The sequence below is a fragment of the Prenolepis imparis genome, unplaced genomic scaffold (assembly GCF_030444845.1).
Source record: "Prenolepis imparis isolate NDT839.2.m4 unplaced genomic scaffold, iyPreImpa1.0 SCAF_15, whole genome shotgun sequence".
NCBI lineage: Eukaryota > Metazoa > Arthropoda > Insecta > Hymenoptera > Formicidae > Prenolepis > Prenolepis imparis.
In genome coordinates, this window is record NW_028141173.1 from 3555808 (window position 1) to 3581209 (window position 25402).

Genomic DNA, 25402 nt, shown 5'->3' on the forward strand with positions numbered 1-25402 from the left:
CTATCCCTTTAGTATATAATGAGAGAGAATATCTGCCGGTAGTCCCCACACCTGCCACAATCTGATAATTTTTCATTTTTATCATTAATATATAAAAGTGTTCCGAAACGATAAAAATTACCGTCGCCACTGCAAACTAATTACTTTAAATTTGTCTTTCTCTTAATAATATTTTCAAAAACAAAAATATTTTATAATAAGAAGCTCTTTTAATTGCAAACTTCGCGAAAAATCATCGCTCTTAAAATCGCAATAAATATTTAATATTTCACATTAAGCGGTCTTAGTAATTAAAGATTTTTATTCAATTATAATATACATTTTCGAAACGAGGTTTTATTGTTTTATGCATCTCAGATGCTTAGTATACAAATTGTAATTTAAAAATTGTCAGAATATAGATATTTTGAGGAAAAACCAATTACAAATTAATTGAAGAATTTATTATAAAAATAAAGATCGACTGTTTATATTATATATCTATACATCTCAGTGATTCTTGCACCGCGCCTTGTTATTAGCTCTCGCAATCTCGCAGCGATCAAAGAAGTCGCTTTTAAATTCCGCGAAATCGAAGGAGAGGCGAGTGAGGCCATGATTGCACGTGGTTGCACGTTTCTGCAGATGTGGACGACAGAAGTGGGCGATTTCTGTACGCCGTTTTTTTTTTCCGGGAAACTTTTTCCATCGCTTCACCGGTGCGGCGAAGGTGCGATCACGCGCAAATTTATAAAAGAAAAAAAAAAAATAGGGAAGAGAGAAAATCGCGATCGCGTATATAGGGGGAAAGTTGCGGTCGTCTATCGCTATTTCGTGCCTCACCAAGTAATGGGGGGCGCATGGGGGGCGCATGGGGGGATAATGGTCGAGCGTACAATAACGCGAAAGCGCGGCTAACAATGCAAAAGTGAGGCTTAATTAGATAAATCATTGTTTTGAAACGTGAGCCCGCAATCAGGGTCGCGACTAGCGCCCGCAATTGATGCAAGCGATATCGTCGCTGCACCAGCGCGACACGGCCGCGCACCGCTCGTAATTGCGTGCTATGAATAATTACTTCTGTGCACTACCTGACTAGCGAGGGGGTAGCCAACCCCGAGAGGCGGTACACGATCGCGCGCACCATGGTTCTCTCTTTTTTTTACATAATATTATCAGCAGTGCCGGCTTTAGATAACCGAAGCGGACGACCACTTAGGGCCAGTTTCACCAACGTCGATTAATTTCAACCTCCGATTAAACTATATCTTTGTCTATTTTTAATAACGTACCTGAAAAGAGACAAAGATATAGTTTAATCGGCCGATTGAGTTAGTCGAAGATGGTGAAACTGGCCCTTAGAGCGTCAAAGATATAGAGTCGCGTCAATATACTTTTATATATAAGCAATGGAAGTTATCATTTAGCTTCCCGCTGGAAAAAGCGCGATATGGCTATTAATTTGCTAAACTAGTATGTAAAACTATTTGTTTCAAAATATCTTTAGATTTTTGAAAGTGGAACAAAAGATGATTTTATTTTTTACTTATGTCAGAAATTATTTTATACTTCTGATAAGAAATGCAATTTTATACATAAATAAAGCTAGACTAAATTAAGTGTACAATCTCGAATTCAGATTATATTATTTTATATTTAACACGTTTCTGATAAAAGAAAGAGAAAAAAAGAAATACAATCACATAGTATAATTATTTTGAAAGTTTTTTAAATTTATGAAGGAGGATAATCTTGTTCCTTTTCTATTTATATCATAAATTATTTGTACATCTCTGATAAGAAAAAGAAATGTAATTATATTTAAATAGAACTCATTTATAATTATATTACAATTACAATTGTTAGATAACAATTATAATTATTATATGTATATATATTTTTTTTAATTCAAAGAATTATAGTTGTTATATAACAATTGTAATTATAAATCAAACAATTATGAGGAAGGAGTGAAAGTAGAAAAATCAATATTTATCGAAACAATGTATCTCAGAAACGAAAATGAAGTGCTCAACATGGCACGGTCCTTTCTCGGGAGAGGGAGGGTGGAATCAAACTTTAATAACTGCGAGATTTTTCAACGAGAGCGCAACTCGCTACACTTTAATTCTCCGTCTCAAGGACGATGATCCTGTCATCCCGCATTCAAAGCGTTTACCTAACAATTATTAAATTATTCCTTCGCCATCCTTCCGGGAATGGTCGGCTCTCGCACAAGCAAGTAGTCAGTCCTCGCCATCGTGTGTGCGATTGACGACAATTTCAGTAGGGATCCCTTTGTCTCTCCCGACATTACGTCGGCTTCGAGAGAGAGAAAGGGAGAGAGAAAGAGAAAGAGTCGCTTCTTCTTCAGGTCCGATAATACTTTCCAATCGTGGGATTATCTCTCCGTCTTAAAAAATAATTAGGAGAGATTAAGGGGATGGGAGGAAGGGTTTTGTTCCACCTTTGGAAGAAGACGCGGTCTTTCGCGGTCTGTGCGGTAAGAGGGGGAGGAAATCGGGAGAAAGAGAACACAGACTGAAGAAACGGGGGTAGGAGCGACGGTTGAGAGAAAGAGAGAGAGAAAGAGAGCCCCGAGTGTATCGGGACAGAATACCGGGTGGCAAGGGGGATGGAAAGGGAGAGGAAGAACGTTGTCCAGGCAGACCGGGCTGTCAATCAACCGCGGGCTAGACTACCAATTTCTTTGCTCATAATTTCTGATAATTTCTCCGGACTGAGCGAACTGGCGCGACCAGCCTCGTTTCTCTCTCTCTCTTTCTCTTCTTTTCTCCGCGCGCTCCACGTCTCCTCGGCCACGAAAATCATCATAAGAAGGTAATTGCACCGATCACGTACCAGCGGCTTGTATTTATCCTTGTTTCATTATAATAATAATGTAACGCGCGCCGCTGGAAGCTGGGGATAATCATTGGTTCGACACACACATACATACATATATATACATTGTATATATATACCGTCGCGATACCAAGCCTGGTATTTTTGCGGCTCCGCTCTCCGCTACGTACGTTCCAGACTAATTAGACAAACGTAACACGGGTAGGTAGGTAGAAAACTGCGGGGCTGTGTTTTATTCGCTATATCTCTGCTCTCTTCTCTATTCGCGAGTAAAAGCGACTGTTTTCTCGATTTTTGAAAAAAAGAACCTCTTACGTAGATCAAAATATTATGCAATGCACAAAAACGCATTTACGATGTCTTTATACAAGTATTGGAATTTATATGATTATGCAACTGTGTGTGAGACAATCTTATTTAATAGGGTTTTCTTTTTCGAAAATATTGATGCTCGCTTACAACAATAAAAAAAAAACATCTCTAAAAAAAAGCGGAAAAACTTTGAAAAGAGAGGGGTTGATAAAATTTCTACCTTATGTAATGTTTTATCACTCTACGCTTTATTTTATTTCTTTCACATACTTCGAAAGAAATAAATGCATGAATAAATTGTCAATAAGTTTAGCAATACAAAAGAGAACGATCATAATCTCAATCGTCGAAGATCTGAAGTACCGCTTGATAAGTCAAAGTCAAAGATAAACGTGTCATATGAGCAGCACTGAACTTTGCCATCGCGAGGTCTTTCGAATTAACGGCAATAATAATGACAATAGTCGCCGACAGATTTCGTCTTTCTTGTGCGATTATTGGGGCCAATATCGGATAATAAGGGTACATTGAACTCCGGACAACTAGCAGAATGACAAAAAGTAGCGCAATTCTTTCAAGATGCCAGGAAATGTAACGCAATTAATGCTCATAGTCAAGCATCAAATACCAAGATATTATTTTAGTTCGACAGAGTTTTAATTGCACATAATTAATTTTCATATATATATCAAGATATATATATGTATAAAGTATGTAAAAGTTTATGTCAATTCAATATAAAAAATAACATGAAATGTTCTTTCTAAAAGTCACGTGTTTTCGTTCAACCATAGAAGAATTATACCGTAGAATTATAAAACAAAATATATTATTTTTGGTCTAAATCAATATAAAAAAATAGCATAAAATATTTTTTCTCACATATTTTCGTTCAACCATAGAAGAATTATAAAACCTTAGAATTATAAAATAAACTATAATATAGAACCGTAGAATTATAAAATAAAATAAATTTTTGGTCTAAATCAATGAAAAAAAGAATATATTTCGTCTAAAATTAAATTTTCTTATTAAGTATTCAAGTGGATGATTAATAAAGAAGTGGATTAGCAAAATAATAAATGTAATAGTAGTAACAATTAATTTTATACGTGAGAGAATTATTATAACAAAAAAATGCAAACCATTTCCATCGCGCTTTATTATTTATAACATAATAATCTAACACTTATCTTGATTATATATTTGCATATAAAAATGTGGTCGCTTTGTAGCGAGATCGTTCATTTATTATTCGTATTTAATTAGGCACGGAAATTACCACACGCTATTATTATACAGCATGAAATGAAAAATTATTCGTCCTATGCAATCTTGCGAAACATTATATCTTTTATGTAATTAATATTGTATGTACTCACTGGTCATCTTTAGAATCAAGATTTATGCTAGTACAGTTTTTTCTAAAATATTTTTTTTTGAGAGAGAAATTGAATGTACAAGTCTGGAAGTTTTTTTCTTAAATATTTCAGTATAATTCAGCAGCGCTTTAATAATAATATTTTAATGATTTTGAAATAATTAAGAAAAGCATCTCAAGTAAAATATAAAATATTCTGTCCATTATCTTTTTTTTATATATATAAAAACTCGAATATATAATTCTAAAAATATATGATTATATGCCTAATTGTGCTGTAGAAGCATCTCATAAAAAAATTATTTTGGAATCATTTTTGACATATTTATTAATGGATAAAATAAAAAAAATTAAAGTTAATTAAATTTATAAAATTAATAAAAATTTTATTTTTTTCTAGCTGAATATTTTTGTAAAAATCAATTTGTTTGAATCGTTTCTTAAACAAAGGAAGAATTTTGTCCTTCCTGTAAGGAAAATAATATCGAATGCGATATTGATATAGCTGAAAGCTAACAATTTTGTCACAACACGTGATCAGGAATGGTTCATTGTCGATTCAACGACGTCGCGTTTCTTTCGACGCCTCGGAGGTGCGGGGGTGCCGTCTGATCGCAGCGGAAAAAGCGTTTTCATGGCGCATCGCGCATTATTGCACCGACAGCCGCTGCTTGTAAATGACACGCGCACGCGATGCATGTCGTGGAACTGTGCGAATCCGAGCGAGCCGACACAGTCACTGGGGGATGGCAAAACCTTGTAATATTCTCCGCGCGATGGGACCGAATAAAAAAAAATAAAATAAAAATAAGACTGAATTTTCGTACACACGCACAGACCGCGACGTTTTGTTTGCATTAACTTGTATACGCGGATCGCGCGGAAAGAACGAAGCCGAAGTTCTCCTTCTCCACCTGAAGGAGGACGAGGAGAGCCAGCTTTTGCGGTGGACTAGTCGTTACTTCGAGACTTCACGGACAGGTTGTTTATGCATGTTTAAAAAATTGACGGTCGAGAGGGACGATTCGCCGCGGCCGCGGCACGTCACGAAGGTTCCGGGAACCATCGAAGTTTTCGTCAGGATTATCCTTTTCGTTTTTAGAAATGCGGCGAGCAAGAGATCGAGAAGAGTTCGTTTCTTTAATATATATATTTTTTTATTTTTTTGAAAAGAAATGCGATTTTACACGGGTTTCTGATGGAAGAATCTTTTACAATCGTGCAAATAATAATCACGCTGTTAAATGTGAATATAATCTGAATTTGAAATTGTACACACTTAATTTAGTCTAGCTTTATTTAAGTATAATTACATATCTCTCTCTCTCTCTATTTTATCAGAAATATACATATAATTTATGATATAAATAGAAAAAAAACAAGATCATCCTCCTCCATGAATTCAAAACACTTTCAAAATAATAACACTATGATTGCATTTCTTTTTCTCTTTTTTTTTTATTAAAAATATATCAATAATTTCTGATATTAATAAAAAAAATTAAAATTTTGTTCGTAATTATAATTGTTTGAATTAAAAAAATCCATTACCGCTATAGAAATATTATAAAATAATATAAAATAAAGAATTTCTCACTCACCGATGCAGGAGTGGAGTTGTAGGACACAGCACAGAGTAGTAGCACATTGATCTGAAAACAAAATATTCAAATTATGTATATACATGTATATAGGGAAATATCTATTTATTATTTTTGCATTATAACACATGATATAAATGATACATGATATTTTGCATAGAATAAGTCAATTGGTGTAAAAAAAATAATCTTGTGATTAAAAAAAAATTTGCAATTTGCAATGTACAACTGCATACTTTTTCTTAATAAAATAACTATGTTTTTCTTACACCAATTGATTAATCTCATTATTCAATGCAGACAATTATTAAGGTAAAATTATCGAAAAATGAGTATATTACAAGATATTTTATCTCTAACAATTTTTTACGCCAAATATTACGAGGAATCAATTTATATAAAAAAAATTATAGTGGTTCCGTTTAAAAAAGTAATGATGACCTCGAAATCTCGAAAATGCCTCTACCTAGATAAGACTATGTTTACGACAAGATGTTCTCCTCGAAATCCTACAACTTTGTATGAAACATTTTTCGATGGAAGCCTTGGTTTTCGAGAAATTTCAATCCAAAAGTTAAAATGAGACACCCTATGTGTGTGTGTGTATGTGTGTGTGTGTGTGTATAAATATTTTTTAATTCAAACAATCATAATTGTTATAATTATTATATAACAATTGTAATTGTAATTATAATTATAAATGAGTTCTTCGAATTGCAAATCTATTTAATTTTAATTTGAAAACCGCGAATATATTATGTATATTATACCATAGACCATAGACCAGAGACTATAAACCATAAAATATTATTTTATGTAAAAAAATTACTATATTTTCATACTTTCTACGTGTGAAGTATGTACATTTCAAATGAAAAACATGAACGTGAAAATACATGTTCGCTGTTACCAAGAAAAAGGTCTCGTGTGGTGAGGCAGCGAGATTTCATCAGCTGGAAAGGAAGCCACACTAAATACTTTAATTATTGCAGCCAGGTTGCAGACGCAGCCATCTTGGGCATGTGTCGGCGCTGTGATGGATATTTCCGATCATTATACGAACGTATTCTTGAAAGTACAATATTCTCAACATCTTGTTAAAAATATCAAAAATTTCAACAAGATTGCAACGTTGCTCTAATAAATCTTAGACATTGTGTAAAGAATCATATATGATATAAGAATCATATATGCACTATTATTATCGCAAAACTTATGTTATTCAGTCTCACAATGAGTTCTTACTGTCTTCGAATTGCAAATCTATTTAATTTTAATTTGAAAACCGCCAATATATGTATATGTCTTCGAATTGCATGTTAAGTTTAATAAAAGCCGTTGTTTTTCAGCGAACTTACAATATCGCGATTAAAGTTGTGCAGTGCCGGGACAACGCGAGACACGATACGTCAAACGTAAATAATGCACGTTTCGCATAATTCCCTCTGATACAATTAAATAATATAAATTTTTATTCGAAATGTAGGGGGGGGGCAGCTTAATATGAGACCATAAATCAGGAACAAGAGATCAAAAACCATAGACAAAAAAGACCATAGACCAGAGACTATAAACCATAGACCAGAGACCACAATTGTCACTTGCAACTTTTGACAATATTTGTTAAACGTTTTTACATCTCTGTCTTTGTGTCCTCTTAAAAATAGTAAAAATAGAAAATTAAAGAAAAAAAAAATTATAAATAACAGTTTTTTCTTATAAATATATGTAAAATATAATAGTCTTCTAATTCTTTTGCTATATGAAAGTAGAGAACGAATTACAAATTAAATTGATTACTCAAATTCTTTTATGAAAATATAATTGTGTAAAAATTAATGTAATCTTTTGAAACATAATTATTTTGCGTTATAAGGCCTTAGTCCATATGTCCAAATAAAAATAAATAATTAGATTTATGATTTAAAGTGAAAAATGCGCGTATACCATTTTTTCAAATCAATCTCATGTCACTTAATAATAATAACAAACGCACGATATACGTAACTCCGAAGACTGAATCTTTGAGAACTAGGGCAGCATGATATCCATGACATCAGCTATTAAACGTTGCAGCCTTTTCCAGCTATTAAAAGAACTCGGTTAATAATTAGTGAATTAATGATAATTATTAGCGCGTGCAAGAGTGGATACGGACAGTTCTATGCGAGTTTTCCCAGACAATGAATCGAAGACTTTCTCGTTATATCACACATATGTGCGAAAAAATGTGGTGCGATATTTCACAATGTTCGTTTTAAACGAAAATTGATTATGGCTTTATGTAACAACATTTTTCTCTATCTCTTTTATAATATAATTCTGTTACGATATAATTATTTTATTTTATTTTTTATTTAATAAAATTTTAGATTATACGCATTACGGTCTTGTGAAAGCCGGTCTTGTGAAAGCCGACGGCGATCTGTTAGCCGTCGGATTCAAAGGATCAGAAACGTAATAAAAATTATTTTATATATGTATGACATATAGGTATGAGCTACGTATTGACAGCTCCATCAAAAACTGCAAAACTTTCGTAGGTATCACAATTATTTTTCATAATTGTCATTATGAATCCGATGACATGTAATTGTAATTTATTTTATATTCTGTAGAATACATTCTTTCATAATCGTAAAAAAATTTTTTTAGAAACGTAATATGCTCAGTAAAACTTGATAATTAGGTATAACATGAGGCCGTAAAAAAGTTTTACAAATGTTTTCAGTAAAACGTTCGCCGCCATTAAATCTTCGTATGGGAAGACGTGCTTTAAGACGCGAAAAGCGAAAGATGTTAGAGTTATGTATCTCTTTAAAATTTTATAATAAAAATATTTTTAGCGCATAATAATGCAATAATATAGAAAACCTCGATGTTGTTACCGTGTTGTATACATTTTACATTTACTGCTCTGTACGAGAAATTTTCTGCATCTTTTTTTCACGACCGTTCTCATCGATAAGTCATCAGGATAGCGTGTACCATCCACAATGCACAATGTTTGCTTTACATTTGAGTTTACACAGTCCGTATACTGTAATTAAGTGCCAGTATACATGTCAGATACGCGCTGAAATCGATAGAACATGCATTTAAGAGATTAATGTTAGCGCAAAATGCAATTTCTTAGTAAATTTTTATAATTTTATCAAAAAAGAAAATTATGATTATTTACTGTTAATTATGAAATAAGAGAACATATATTATTATTAATAATTTCTTCGATATTGCATGATTGTGTTGCTACAAAATAATAGTTAAATAAAAAATAATGAGGATGATTACAAATTGCATCTTTGTTGTTGCACATACACAACAGATAATAAAGAAAGGCATCTATTTATTAGTTAATAAATCAATTAGAAGTGGTGTATTAATAATTAAGTTAACGCGCCGTACATTTTATTATTTTTTTTATATTAGTTACTATATGTTTTACGCGTCTATTGTCGGTTTCCCGTTTGTGAAATTGTGTTAGACGACCGTGGAACCTCTATATATACATACACGTAAGAAAAATCTCGCGAGAATGGCGTCGCGTTTTCGAGCCGGATGACCGAGTCGGCGAAGCAAAGGAATTGCCGAGCGGAGGTGCGATAATGAATAAATTGGCGGCAAGTATAATGAGTTATACCCGGGATGAAAGGATCTCTGTAAGCGAGGTAATATGAAGGTCATCTTTGCGAAGCACGATACGCAATTCCTCCCGCTCGTCCATTTAAATATTTAATTTAAATCGCCGACATTGTTTCGAGGAAAACAGGAGATGCACCGACGTGAAAATTACTGGAGCGCTTCGATCAGAGCATCTGTTACACATCTATTTTCATTTATATTATATTCAAAATATAAAAAAATATTATTACACGGGATGCCTAGTCGCTATCTCTCTATCAAACGATAGAGAAGATAGAAAAAAAAAAATATAAAATATTTATCATATTTTTTTTTCAATCTAACACACAACAACGCAATATCGAGACAGATGTAAAAGTCAAGATTTTGATAAATAATACCCAACAACATTAAATACACAGATATTTAAAAATTAATAAACCAATTAGAAGTGGTGTGTTAATAATTAAGTTAACGCGCCGTGCATTTTTTATTAGTTATTATATGCTATATTTATCATCTAGCTGGTTTTCTCTCTACAGAGATAAAAGTTGCATTTTAATGACATTGAAAATTTCAAGAGAAAGTGATATATAAATGCATGATCTAATACATTTAGTTATTAAATTTCCATAAATTTGCATAAGGACTGTTTTTCACGACATTAAAAATTTCTGGGACGCAATCTCCTTCAAAGGGTTTCTTCGTGGCACCTATTAATTTCTATAATATCAATGGCAGTGCCGCAATGTACCTCATTGATAGCGTTATCTCGAAGCGCATGCACATGAAGCACGCGATATTAGCTATAAAGCGAACATGGGCAAAAGAATATACTGAAATTTATGTCAGTTAGCTAAATTGTTCTCGCTCTTATATATAAAAAGACCATAAATTGGGCAACAATAAATTGAACCGCTTTATTAAACACTAAGACAAAAAGAAAACCGAGAAGATTGACACACAATTTTTAAAGAGACCAGAAACGAGAAACAAGAGATCATAAACAATAGACCATAGACCAGAAACCGTAGACCATAGAGCAGAGACCATTTTATAATTTATAAAGTAATGCACATTTTCAAATTATTCAATTTTAATGAATATCCTCTCAAAATGTAATCGATTGAACAGAGCAGAATCGGTTATTGATACGTTCGCGTTGCGAATAAGCATATTTTTTCTTATGAAATATGTGAGATTTTGCAGATAGTCTGCAAAAGGGAGAAGTTAACCCAATTAATTTTTTTACATCAAAGAGAATAAAAATTTTTAGTTGTTACATTAGTAAATCAAAAATATAAATCGCTATAAACAGAAATTATAAAAATATAAATAACAAATATAAATAATCTTTTAATAAGCTGACATAAATTTTTAGAGACTGAATTAATTTACAAGTGACCCAAATAAATAATTTGTTTCATGAAAACACAACTGCAGAGAAATCGATATAATCTTTTAAAACTTGATTATTTCATGTTATAAAATCTTAATGTTTATACATCAAAATAAACACAATTAACTAGCTTTTATTCGTCAAACAAATATTAAATTTAATAATTCTTTTTAAATAAAATTATTAATATTAATTGATAGATTTGTAATATGCATGTAAAAGAAATTATGCAGGCTTGAGTATAAAGTCTATTCATTGATCAGTTTGAATCGTTTGTAATTTAAATGTGATTTTATTATATTATAAAATTTTCAATTTTAATTTTAGGATATGTTATCAGACTATTTTAACAGAATACCCTATATTGATATATTCAAAATAATAATCTTTCCATCTTGTCAATTAATTTCCTTCTCCTTCAGATATCACAATTGCGATATCTTAGAAGACGTTGATCAAAAGGGGGGAGAGCAAAGAGCAATATCTAAGTTAATTTATAATATTATTAATTTAATAATATTTTTAAAAACTTTTATGTTAAATTAATACTATAAAAATACAATTTTAACTCCACTTTAAAATTTAATAAAATGATGGAAACATAATAAAAATAGTATCCTTATTGTATGTATTTAATCTTTTTTTATATAAAACTAATATAAAAACGTGCGAGCAAGCAATATGTTTCCACGGCTGTAATTGATGTAAATCATATATACTCATGCAAAACATTTGAACATTTTCGAATATAATATTACGATGGTATTAGATTACAGTTTTTAAATTAGTACAAATCAAATTTTCTCTATTAGCATGGTATCATTTAACATTAAGCAACATAGCTATTGAATACGTCTGAACAAAAAATCGCTTTTAATAAAAGAACACAGAAATGTAGAATGATACAAACCTATGTGTGTTCATAAATTAATAATTACGTAGAAAGTACTTTCGATAACAATTAATATTTTCTTAATTAATTATTTATGAGTTTTCACGAAATGAGATGCCCAGCTTCATACACACTCTGATCGATACCGCCCTACTTTTCAAACTCTTCGCGATTCGATATTTATAGTAAATTACAGTGGTATGCCGATGATTATCGAAGCCCGAGCGGATTCAATTCACAAATGTCAAGGATGGAATAATATTAAAAATATTTGCATCATAAATTACGTTCCAGTTTCTGGCTTCTTCGATGATATTCAAAGTACACAATAGCTCATAATATCGAAGTAAAATATGAAAAGCATTGACAATCAGAAAATTAGAAGAAAAAAAAACAAATTATATTTATGCTTATTAAAAAACTTATAGATTTAAAATTGCTAACTTTCTTCAAGACAAAAATTCTAATAATAATTTAATAAAATATCATAAAAAAATTGTTTTAATGTAAGTAATTTATATATAATATCTTTTTCTTCATTAAAATCGTACAATTTATAGAAGTTCAAATAATAATAATCAATTTTGACATATATATATACTATATACCCAAACAAAAATCAATTTTATGCATCAAACAAATAATAATTTAATAATTCTTTTTAAATAAAATTATAATATTAATTGACAGATTGTAATACGCGTGTAAAAAAAAAATTACACAGAGAGAGAGCCTGAGTGTACAAAGTTTATCATTCATTGATCAGTTTGGATTGTTTGTAACTTGAAAGTAATCTCAATATTTTCGTTATATCAGATTTTCAATTTTAATCTTCAGAAATGTTATCAAACTATTTTTACAGAACACCCTATATTGACATCATATTCAAAACGATAGTCTTCCCATCATATCAATTAACTTTTTTCTCCTTGAGACAATATCACAAAAGACGCACTGCGATGTGTGTCTTACAATTAGAAGACGTTGATAGAAAAAACGAAGAGAAGAGGAACGGGAGTGTGGAGGCCGCGAAACTGACCTGAAAAAAGGCGCTTCTACGGAATGATTGCGCGGAATGGGACTACAGAATTCGGCATAATTCTTTAACAACCCAATTTCACGATATAAAGGAGTTGGGACGCGCTATATAATGCCGCCTATGCCTCCTTCCAGGGAACTCTGTCCGTCATGATCGGACTGTTTTGTATTTCGAAGAGGCCCAATAAAGCGCAGCGCCGACGACGGACGGTGCCTTGATGTATAAGGGAAGCCCACGGCGCTTATTAAGGCTTCGAATTTTCGTTCGACCCGTCGCTTCGTCTTGACAAGGAAATCGCTTTCAACGTGGCGGCGGATCCGTGATTACGTACAAATGTGTATGAACAGGGCGAATAAAAATTTTGTCCGAAATTCACGCGTAGAAAATGTGTTAACTCTTTTAAACGTAGGATTTCTTTCCTCGCAAAAATTTAAGATACCATTGAATTTTTTATACTTATTAAAATAAATATTCGTCCTATACAAGATATTTGATTAATTAATATGTAATTCTTGAATGCCGCTGAATATTCAAAGAAATTTTCACGATGGTGATATCTTACTACTATATTAAAGTCTGTGTATAGAGAAATTTTAATGTAAATTTTTAGAATTCAATCAGCATAAATATAAAAATTGTAATTTGTATATCTATACTAAATAAATGCCATTTAATTAAACAAATTTCATATTTTTAGAATTATTTAGAATTACCAGAGATCAGAAAGCAGACACCAAAAACCAAATACTATGAACCATAGACCAGAGACGAGAAACGAGAGACTAGAGACTAGGTATAATATTATACATATGTGTGTATGTAGAATATTATTCTATATTATACTTCCATAATAAAGACGAATGCGCTGAATTTATCCCGGCACGCCTCCGATTCTTATTATTCTTAGAATTTTACAACTTCTTAACGATTCTTATCTAGAGAATGTACTTCAATCATAAAAACAATCGTAGGACTGTTTGTGCTAGATATGTAAATTTTAATAATAGGTTTTATAATTGAATTTTTTATTCAGTACTTATATGCCTTTAAAATAAAATTCTTCGTGCTTCCAAATAAAATTCTTTTTAATATTATTGATGAAAAATTTCATAAATTTCACACTCGAAATATGTTTTGTACAAATAGAAATTTTTTAAGCTACTCTCTTGTTTAAAATAATCCACGATGTCATTTTAAAGCATTTTAATTTATTAAATATACCTCAATTTTTTCAAATATCTTTAACTTTTTTATTATCACATAAACTCAATAGATTTTTATATTTAAGATTCTCTCGTTACATAAATTTTATCTTTCGTTAGATATAGATTATTTTCTCATTACATAAATTTTAAAAAGATTATCTTGATATTTTCCAATTTCTATAGCTTTTGAGAAAAGTGTTCATGTTGTCATTATTTATTGGCACGAATTTAATGTCAATTGTGACCATGTGATTTCTACATGAATTTATAAAACGCAATTATATATAGACCATAATATCATAGATTACAGAGGGGGACTATGTAGATCATAGATCGTAGACCAAAGACGAAAAACTAGAGACCACAGAGATCAAAGACACGACCAGAGACCAGAGATAATAGATTATAGAACAGAGAGGAATTCTATAAGAATTTATAGAATGCAATTATAATACAAAAAATTAGAAAAAAATATATTTTACAAAAAGGAAATAAATTAATCAAATATAGCTTTGAGAAAATTAAATTTAAGATATAAAATTTCATATTGTCTCGTTCGTTATACAAGTCTATCTTATTTTTTTAATTCAATAATTAATCCATTCTTGCATAACGCGAGGGAATCATTTCCTAAAAATTTTTCATAAATATGGTAAATAGTATTTTGCAAAAAAAAATCAACATGAACAGTGCAACATATAATAATATAAACACAAATCGATACCATCAAATATTCAGTTATCCCTATGTTAGTTTATGTGCATTTGACATCTTTCTAAAAAATTCTAAAAATTCTAAAAATATTTTTAAAAGATCTTTAAATACAATTTGATTGATTGATTGATTTCGGCCAAGCTATGCGGAGAGAATTCAACTGGAACTCATATACTATTCTCGAAATAGATTCAATAATGAGAAGAAATAATATTCGAAAAATTCAAAGATTGGTTCGCATCGATATCAAGCTCCATCGAGGATAACTGTGAAAAATCGAATGCTATCCTGATATCGCAAAAGCCATCTCGAGCAACACCCCTTCGGTGTTCTCCGTTCCGAAGGATGGTTAACGCGGATTGTTGGCAGCGGCGATCCAAGGCGACCCTGGCGACCTCCGAGACGGGCTGCGAAAGTGCGGGTTCGGTGGAAAAGGCTTTAAAAAAAAAAAAAAAAAAAAAAAAAAATTGAGAATACACGAACGCGAGCGCACACACGCGACCAAGATGGCGTCGTCGCGGCCGTTTCGCGATATATGTATATACAATGTAGAGAGACAGGATACACACAGGCGGAGACGCGAAAGCGCGCAGAGCAGGAATGGAAGCCGCAAAAGGAGAATGGGGATAATTGCACGCGAGGCAATGCACGAGGCTCCTCCCCTTATTCAGGCCTAAAGCCTGCAACTGCAAGTGCCAAGCTGCTCACTTTGCGGTGCGCACACATGACACGTTCGGCCGCTCGCGACGCGCATCCCGATGCACTCCGCCTTTGCGCTTACTCTTGTATGAACATATTTATTGTACGTATATGTATATATATACATATACAAATGTATGTGTGTATGTGTATATGCACATTTGTACTCGATGATGGCCAGGACTCTCTCCCTGGAAATTTGACTCATTCGACGACGCTCGTTGCGTACGTCTATCGATTCGCTTTTTTTTTCTCTTTCACTCTTTCTTTCTAGATTCGACGGATTTCAAAATTTCCCCCCAAAAAATCGAGAATCGAAAAATAAGCGATTTTGTTGTACCCTTTTCTCCTAGTTTTGCAATCTTCTCCACGCGACTAACGTTTGACGTTTAATGGATGACGTATATATAAAACGCAAATACGAAGCATTTGCACCCCGATATATGTCTCGTGCGCGAATTGTTATTTCAACGTAGAGATAAAGGACCGAGATACTAACACGCGAGGAAAGAAAACATTGTAATTTCACCGGTAATTGCCGATATTTATTGCGCTCGCGATGGATTATCGTCGTCGACGCGTTATTCAGTCGATGAGTCGTTACGTCACCGAGAGAATCGATAGCCATATAGAGACGCGTGATTAACAGGCCGGCGGATTTACTGTTACGACACTCCGTGTGTCGTTTCAACGACACATAGGGAACGAGAGAGAAAAGTCGGTAATAATAAAGTCCACGCGGTTTAGCATAATAAAAACGTGTCGCGCGCGCTTCTGACGAACGAATGCTGATATTTCGTGCGCGTGATATACACGTGTGTTTCGTGCGACCGATAAAAATTTTTCAGACACACATACGGATGAGAATTTGCAGTTGTTACGGTTTTTCCCCCTTGCCCTTTCTCCTCGTTATCGATATATTCGAAAGTGGTATTAAACGGGCTCTGACAGTTATCGATACCGCGGATCGGCTTGTGCATTATTAAGCATTGTTAACTTTATACACTTGTGACATATATGCCCGCGGATATTATCACGATTTAAGCACGCGGGGGATATGTTGCCGCCGACTACATACACACACACACACACATACATATATATACATATATTGCGCACGTGTATGCACTTACATTAAAATTGCCGAGTGTAAAGTATGCGCGCGCGCGAAACGCGGAGCCTTGCGCTTTAGGCCCCAGCTATCTTGATTCGCGATATGAAAAAAATGAACCTCTTTTGCATCGGCGGCGAAAGCTAAATAAAATAAAAAAAAAAAAGTGTATGTCGCGACACAAAGTTTCCGAGATGCTAATCCGTTCTCGCGCGCAACCTTCCAACTCGTATAAATTGCGGTCGCCGGATATATACATGTATATATACATATACATATATATAAATACATACATACATACATAGAGAGAATTTTCTCTTAGAATTCACCCTGATAATCATGGTAATCGTGGGACAATATGGTATGGAAAGAATTTTGTGAGAATTTCTCTGATTAATATTTGTCACAATAAAAAATAATAATATCTATCACAATAAAATATAAAATATGTTTGATTAATTTTACTATAGGTACAGTTTAGTAAAATTAATCAAACATATTTTATATTTTATTGTGATAGATATTATTATTCTTTATTGTGACAAATATTAATCAGAGAAATTCTCATAAAATTCTTTCCATACCATATTGTCCCACGATTACCATGATTTTCAGGGTAATCGTGGGAAATTCTAAAAGAAAATTCTCTCTGTGTGTACAAATATATTGTATATGGAAGACATTGTGTAAAAAATCATTTATGCAAAATTTTTTACATTATATTAATTTTTAACAGAAAACTCACAGAGAACAGAGAGATTATTAATCACTTATGTAAGGACTTATGTATGAGACCATAGATACTAGACCAGAGACCAGAGACGAAAGACCAAAGTCCATAGACCATAAACCATTGACTATAGAAACTATGAACCATAGACTAGAGACGAAAAACGAGAGACCAGAAATCACAGACCAGAGACCACAAGACAATAAACCAGAGATCATATATCAAAGACCATAGACTATAGAAAATTCTTTTTACCTATTAAATATACCTACAATAACTTTCTGTGCAAATCTAAAAAGGGTTATTATATCAAATCTATAGAAAGTGGTTAAATATATGCTACAATATGCAAGATGATGGATTATTTTTCAAATGTAGGGCGAATATATAAGTAATTAGTGTGTGATACTATTAAAAAGTCACGTTCGAAACGAAACGAACTATTGCGTGATCTGCACCTATTCTTATCGCAATTAAACACTTAAAACACGCGCAAGCGCATAATCCATAAACACGTGACATCTCAATGTTTCCTCGTTATGATCTCACGCCGGCGGTATGGGAAGAGAGAGAGAGAGAGCGTTATTTTACTGAAAAATATATTATTCATCTGTGTATGAAATAATATCTATCGCTTATAAAAGTGATCCGTGATATTTGACATGAATTTTAAATTAAAAAAAATTTAAACTTACAATTAGCGAGACGAGAAGGTCGTGATTCTTATTACGACCCGTCACTTCGCGGGTTACTTTGTAGAAATACAAAATTACGTGTGTAATTGCTCCGACTACCCGACGATTTTCAGAATATTAAAAGCGATTTGCAGCCTGAGAAAATAACAGTGACCGTCCGACGGGAACATATTTAAATTGCATCACCGACCATCATCATTCGAATCGTCTTTTACCTCGATAATGCCGTTATTTCCTCTGATTTTTCGATGAATAAAACATGGCGACGACCGACCGACGACCGGCGGATCGGGACGCGCTCTCTCTTCTCCGTCCTAAACGTTTAGAATCGTCAGCCGCCACCGCCGTCGAAAATTATTCCAATCCGTGGATGCCGGTAGCCTGGGACGGGCCCCTCACGCTAGCCAGAAGGAACGCAACACGCTTATTCTCCCTTAAACGCGGAGAGGAATGGTCGATAGATCGCCGAAGGATCGCCGCTCCTAGGCTCCGATGGAGAGGAGAGGCAATTACTCTGAAATTACTCGGATCTACTCGCCTTTTTGGGTTTTGTTTCGGGGCGTAAATATCTCTACACGCGATCGCCATCATCGCCCAACGTCAAATTACCCGCCGATAATTAGGTTAGCCACTTATTCGAGGAAAGTCTCACACAGGCAACGCCTGTCCGACCGTTCGCCATTTTACTCCTCGCCGCGGACCATCGGATAATAGAATGTAACGACAGTCACATCCGCGATAAAGACGACTGTTACACAAAAATTGTATAAATCTGTGTGTCGTGGAAATAGTTATTTTTTTACACATTACATAGATGAAAAAATCTTAATGAGAAGAAAGACGGAAAACTAATACACGGAAAATATAACAAGACGTAGCTGAATAAAATAGACCTTCTCTCTCTGCTTCCTTGTTTATCATGCAGCAAATATAATATTACACATCTATTAACTTTATTAATTATATGAAATTTAAATTGGTTTTTTAATGTATAAAGATTTCAGACTGGAAGAGTTAAATGTCTTGACATTTGCCGCGTCGATTATCAAAATTGAAACGTTTGTGTGGAAAGAAAATTGTGGAAATTATGTATATAATTGACTGTCTACTTTTTAACGTTACTCTGCCAATGATAAATAATGATATTTATGCAACAATTTCCGAGAACTTAAGCGGGGTATTGCATTTACATTGGAGCAAACAAGTTCTTGCTTGCAAATAATATCTAACACTTTGTAAATCAAATCGCGTAAATGACAATCTTTTTATAATTCTGTATCAAATAATGTTAATTGTTAATTATATTTTGCATATAGAAATATAATATCGCATATAGTATCGCGCGTTGCACATATATGATTATTTTAATATATTTATATAAAAATTATTCAATAATTTTTCAAACTTCTATTATTCTGCACATTAAAATACATATTAAAATTTTCTAATGAAAGTAAATAAGTTATGATGATTAACGATTGTCACCTCCACGATTAATTAAGCTTACGATTATTAATATCAAACGTAATACATGTATGTGCGTGTGAGAACAAGTTATTCGTGTCTTCTATATTTATATCTAAACCATATGAAAATGATTACAGGTGTTACGCAAGTTAACACTTCATAGTGCGAGATACATGCAGAACTGTCGTGTACAATAAAACGTAACCTCTGCGTGACCAGACAGCCTCCGTCGTCAAGGAGTTCAACTACCTGTACGATGACAAGTTGACAACGAGAATTAACGTCAGAAGTCAACAGGTATCGTGTATCGGTCAATTTCTCTTTATTGAATATTTTTTTTAATCCTCGCACTACATTGATTTTTATGATGATGGCAAACTATGTAGATTATAAAATAAAACAAAAAAACACATACATACAATTATTTATCACATAAGTTATTTATCACAAAGTTTTTGATAACCGACAGAATAAACTTTTTCTCTGCGTGTTCTTGCTGCATTATTTATAAAAAGCATATACTTTGATTAATTTTTTTATAGTTTAAAACAAAAATTATCTTTGAATGTGCTTGAAAATTTGTCTTTATATAATTAAAATTTAGTAATATATTTCTTTTCTTGGTTGCATCAACAATAACAGTATTTCGCTGAAGTATGAGGGCCCTTAACTTTCAGCTGCAAAAGCGGAAATGAACGATTTTAACGCAGCCATATCTTCATCAGAAGGCTACGTTAAAATTTTTCACATGATGCTTTTCTTATGTACCGACACTTAATACTAATTATCTCATGTGGTACGTGCGTGATTATAGTATGCCTTCGTAAATTACAGGATGTTATGGAAGTGATCCGTACAAATTCTTCTAGTTTTTAATAAAAATTAAAAACCTACAGAGTTAATAAAAACCGAGAAAATTCCAAATATGCGAAGAATGTCAGATTCTTTCTTTCGTTATTATATTAGCGATGCAAAAGAACAAAAATCGATTGCTCTTTATTGATATTCGCGATAGTGAAATCTCAGATGAAAAAATATAGCGCGGCAAATCTCCCAGACAATTATGGCTTCCTTATGAAATATTTCATATATGTATATGAAAGAAGCCGGCCGATCATACATTTCGAGGCGTCATGCTTACGTGATCAACAGTTTCTTTTACCTTTATGTAATGTAAATCTCGCAGTTATTTCAAGCGATTGTTAATATCATCAGGCACCGTGTAATTATGGGTTTAAAATATATGAAACTATATACTACAATAAATTTCTTAACGATTATATATAACCTATTTTTGATTTGCACAAAAATTTATACATTTAATATAATTAATTTTTTAAATAAAAAAATATTAATAACTAAAAATAATGTTTTTTCCAGAATATGAAATATGACACGTTTGTGTTACGTTTAAATTAATTATTAATATAACTGTTTAAAGTTGACAATGTTTTGTTATTATTTAATTTTACTAGGCTTCTTACATCATGTTTTTAATTAAAATATAGTGACACATCAGATACTTTAGCATTTTTTTTTGTTTTTTTCCAAGAAATAAATATCTTTGAAAGATTTCGTGCAAATCGTGTGATTGAATGCAAACCATATCTGTAAACTGTAGAATATTTAAACCATATTAGAAAATCAAAACTTTATGTGATAAATAATTATATGTACATGCTTTTGTTTCATTTTATTATAATCTACATAGTTTGCCATGAAAAATCAATGTTATGCGAGTATTGAAATAAAAAAAATATTCAACAATTTGTAAATCACAGAATGTGTAAATCATATTTCTAAACCATAGAATGTGTAAACCATAGAATGTTTAAAACATATTTTTGTAAACCATATTAGAAAAAATTTGATGGAAGTCTTGGTTTTCGAAAAATTTTAATCCAAAAGTAAAAATGGGACACTGTATATAGATAAATATAGTAACCAATTTCTCGATTATAAAAAAAAATATGAATGACAACGATGCAACAAATTATGATTGATGTGATAAAAAAATTCTATTAAATTAGCATACAATATGATTTTTTCTTACTTTGAAAGTGTTTTTTTTTTCACGATCATCTTTTTACGCGCTTAATATTATTACAAGTAATTGTCATTTCAACATGGCGGACTATAATTGGCCTTCTCTTAATACCGGTTTACGAGATAAAGTAACGACTTGCCGACAAATGCAGTAATAGGATAAATTACAACTTTACATCCCGCGCGCGCATACCTCCGTGCTAAAATAATGAGATAAATCAATTGGTGTAAGAAAAATATAGTCTTATAATTTTTAAAAAATTACAATTTGCAATGTGCAACTGCATACTTAAAAAAAAAACTATGTTTTTCTTACACCAATTTATATATATATAGATCATAAATGATAGACTATAGACTAAAGACCAGACCATATATGTATATATACACACACTATAGAGATAAATAAATAAATAATCATAAACCAGAGACCAAAAACGAGAAACAAGAGACTGTAAACTATAAACCATGTATCATAGACCAAAGACTAAAAACCACAGACCAGAGACTATAGGCTAGAGACGAGAAACGAAATCAGAGACCAGAGACCATAGGACCAGAGACCGAAAATCATAAACCATAGACCAGCGACGATAGACCATATAGAATTTCAAATTTATGCAAATTTATGCAAATATTAATAAGTATAATATCATACATGTGTCTATAAAACATATAAGAAATATTAGTTGTATAAATGTTCATTCTATAATAACATATTGACAATTGAGTAATATAATTGATTTTAATTAGATTTTTTTGTCCTTTTATAGCTGGAAGAATCTACAAGAATAAGGCAATGCTTGATGATGTGAAGAAAAAAAAGATTTGGACAAAATACATAAGTGATGAGTTCTCTCTGAACAACAAATCAGAGATCACAAATTATAGAACAAAAACCATATATATGTATACATATAATATGCCGAGTGGGAAACAAATAACTTATACGTAATATGTAATAGAGAACAATAAATTTAAAGAAATATTGTCTTTATATGATATAATATATTTAAAATAAAATATTAAAATAAAGTTTTCGGTTACATATCAATATATATAAAAAAGATAATATAAAAAAGATAAATAAGAAATAAATAAGAAATAATAAAAAAGGAAACATTTTCACTACTATTATTTAATTTAATATTATATAATATTATTAATTATCTTGAATTTTTTATCAGAATAAAATATCAGATTTTCTATTCTTTTATTTTACAGATATAACTAATTATTTATAATATTAAAGAAGGAAAGACAATTTAATCAACATAAGAAAATGCAATATTTTAATTAGATTTTGTTCTTTTTTTATAGTTGGAAGAATCTACAAAGTTGAGACAATGCGTGATGAAATAAAGAAATAAAAGATTTGGACAAATTGGTGAGTTCTCTGTTAAAAATTAATATGTGAAAAATTAAATGAATAAGAACACAAACTATAGACCAAAAACCATAAACCAGATAGTCCAAAGTTTCATGTAATTGTGCTTCCATTACTCTGACGATATCAGACTTGAAATGCAATTTAATTTACGAACTCTATACTAGTTGTAAACGAGTACGTGCAGCTGTTACTAATTGTAAGTCTTTCATTGTAATATACAGTATATTTTATCATAACCCGCGAATTTTGCAGCACACTATTTCGATATTAAGAATGAATCGCATTTTTAAGCGGGATTCAACGATTTATAACACACATTCGAATATAAAATTTAAAAAAATATAAAATTTCATTTTGTGTATGTAAAGCTGGCGTCTCATTTCAGTGGAAATAAATAATTATAAATAATTAAGAGTTCTAATTTTATCTTCAATAGTTATTAATTATTAATAGTTTAAACAAATAGTTTCGGCATTAAAGCAACGAAAACTTAAGACAAACTGAGACGCCAAATTCACGCAGCGTCTCACTTTTCTACAGCATTTTTCTTATCAGTAATTATCCGGATTGAAAAGATTTATTTATTTATTTAGATATATAAATATTAAATGAATAAAATAAATAATTAATAGACTCACCGGTCGATGCATCGCCGTCTCGCCATCCATCCCGCGATGTCTGCAACACTTAACACAAACTGCGCGAAATACGTGTTTGGAGAAACGTCTCACGACAAACACTCGAACTCGCGAAACGACGAACGACGATTTTAAATAATCGCGAGGTGCCCGACCGCGTAATCCAATGGGTAGATCGAGACGTTCGTTCGTCGTTAGATTCGACACTCCCGGCTCGTCACACGCGACAGGTACCCGCGGTATTTATCACAAATTACGCGAAATACGTGTTTGGAGAAACGTCTCACGACAAACACTCGAACTCGCGAAACGACGAACGACGATTTTAAATAATCGCGAGGTGCCCGACCGCGTAATCCAATGGGTAGATCGAGACGTTCGTTCGTCGTTAGATTCGACACTCCCGGCTCGTCACACGCGACAGGTACCCGCGGTATTTATCACAAATTACGCGAAATACGTATTTGGAGAAATGTCTCACGACAAACACTCGAACTCGCGAAGCGACGAACACCGATTTTAAATAACCATGAGGTGCCCGACCGCGTAATCCAATGGGTAGATCGAGACGTTTGTTCGTCGCTAGATTCGACACTCCCGACTCATCACACGCGTTCGAAGGTACCTGCGATATTTATCTCGTTGTCAGAATGCACTCGCGACTCGATATCTGCAATGTTAAAAGATATTCGAGACATTAGACTATGCGAAACATACAACACGTGTTTTGCATGTGCACAGAGATTACAGAGAACAATTTTCTCTTAAAATTTACACTGAAAATCATGGTAATCGTGGAACAATATGGTATCGTATGTTTTATTTTAACTTGATTAATATTTTTTGACAGATAATTAAAGCGTTAATTTGCTAATTAAATTTTAAAATAAAAATATGTTATAGAAATTAAAATAATAATATTGCAAATAATATATTATAATACTTTAAATTTAAATATTTTTTGACAGAAATCAGCTGACAACTGTCAAAAATATTAATCGAGTTAAAAGAACATATTATTCAAAACACATTACTATTTTAATTTTTAAAACAATTATTTTAAAATTTAATTAGCAAATTAACACTTTAATAATCAGCTGATATCTGCCAAAAATTATTATTAAAGCGTTAATTTGCTAATTAAATTTAATATGTTAAAAATATTAAAATAGTAATGTGTTTTACAATAGTAATATGTTCAAATAATATGATATAAATAATATTAATATAATTCAAACTCGATTAATATTTTTGACAATTATCAACTAATTTTTGTAAAAAAAAATATTAATAAAGCGAAAATTTGTTAATTAAATTTTAAAATAATATGATATAAAAATTAACAATAATATGTTTTAAATAATATGTTATAATTCCTTCCTCGATTAATATTTTTGACAGTTATCAGCTGATTTCTGTCAAAAAATATTAATCGAGTTTAAAGTACTGTGACATTTTATTTAAAACATATTATTTTATCATTTTTATTACATATTATTATTTTAAAATTTAATTAACAAATTAGTGCTTCAATCAGCTGATCTTTGTCAAAAACACTTTTACTCAATTTATTAATTCGCTACTGGTAAAATTACTTTATTCTCCATGGAATTTTATT

General features: G+C 31.8%; 1 protein-coding gene across 3 annotated transcripts in view; it reads right to left on the minus strand.

Annotated features, from left to right (window-relative positions):
- The window catches only part of Ss (aryl hydrocarbon receptor spineless), a 218423-nt gene that overhangs the window by 188979 nt on the left and 4042 nt on the right, over positions 1-25402 (minus strand). For all 3 annotated transcript variants that reach the window (XR_014426963.1, XR_014426964.1, XR_014426962.1), the window contains exons 4-5: positions 23785-24454; positions 6139-6189 (exon numbers count right to left, since the gene is read on the minus strand). The gene's annotated coding sequence lies outside the window, so the exon portion shown is untranslated. The remainder of the gene's footprint in view (positions 1-6138; positions 6190-23784; positions 24455-25402) is intronic.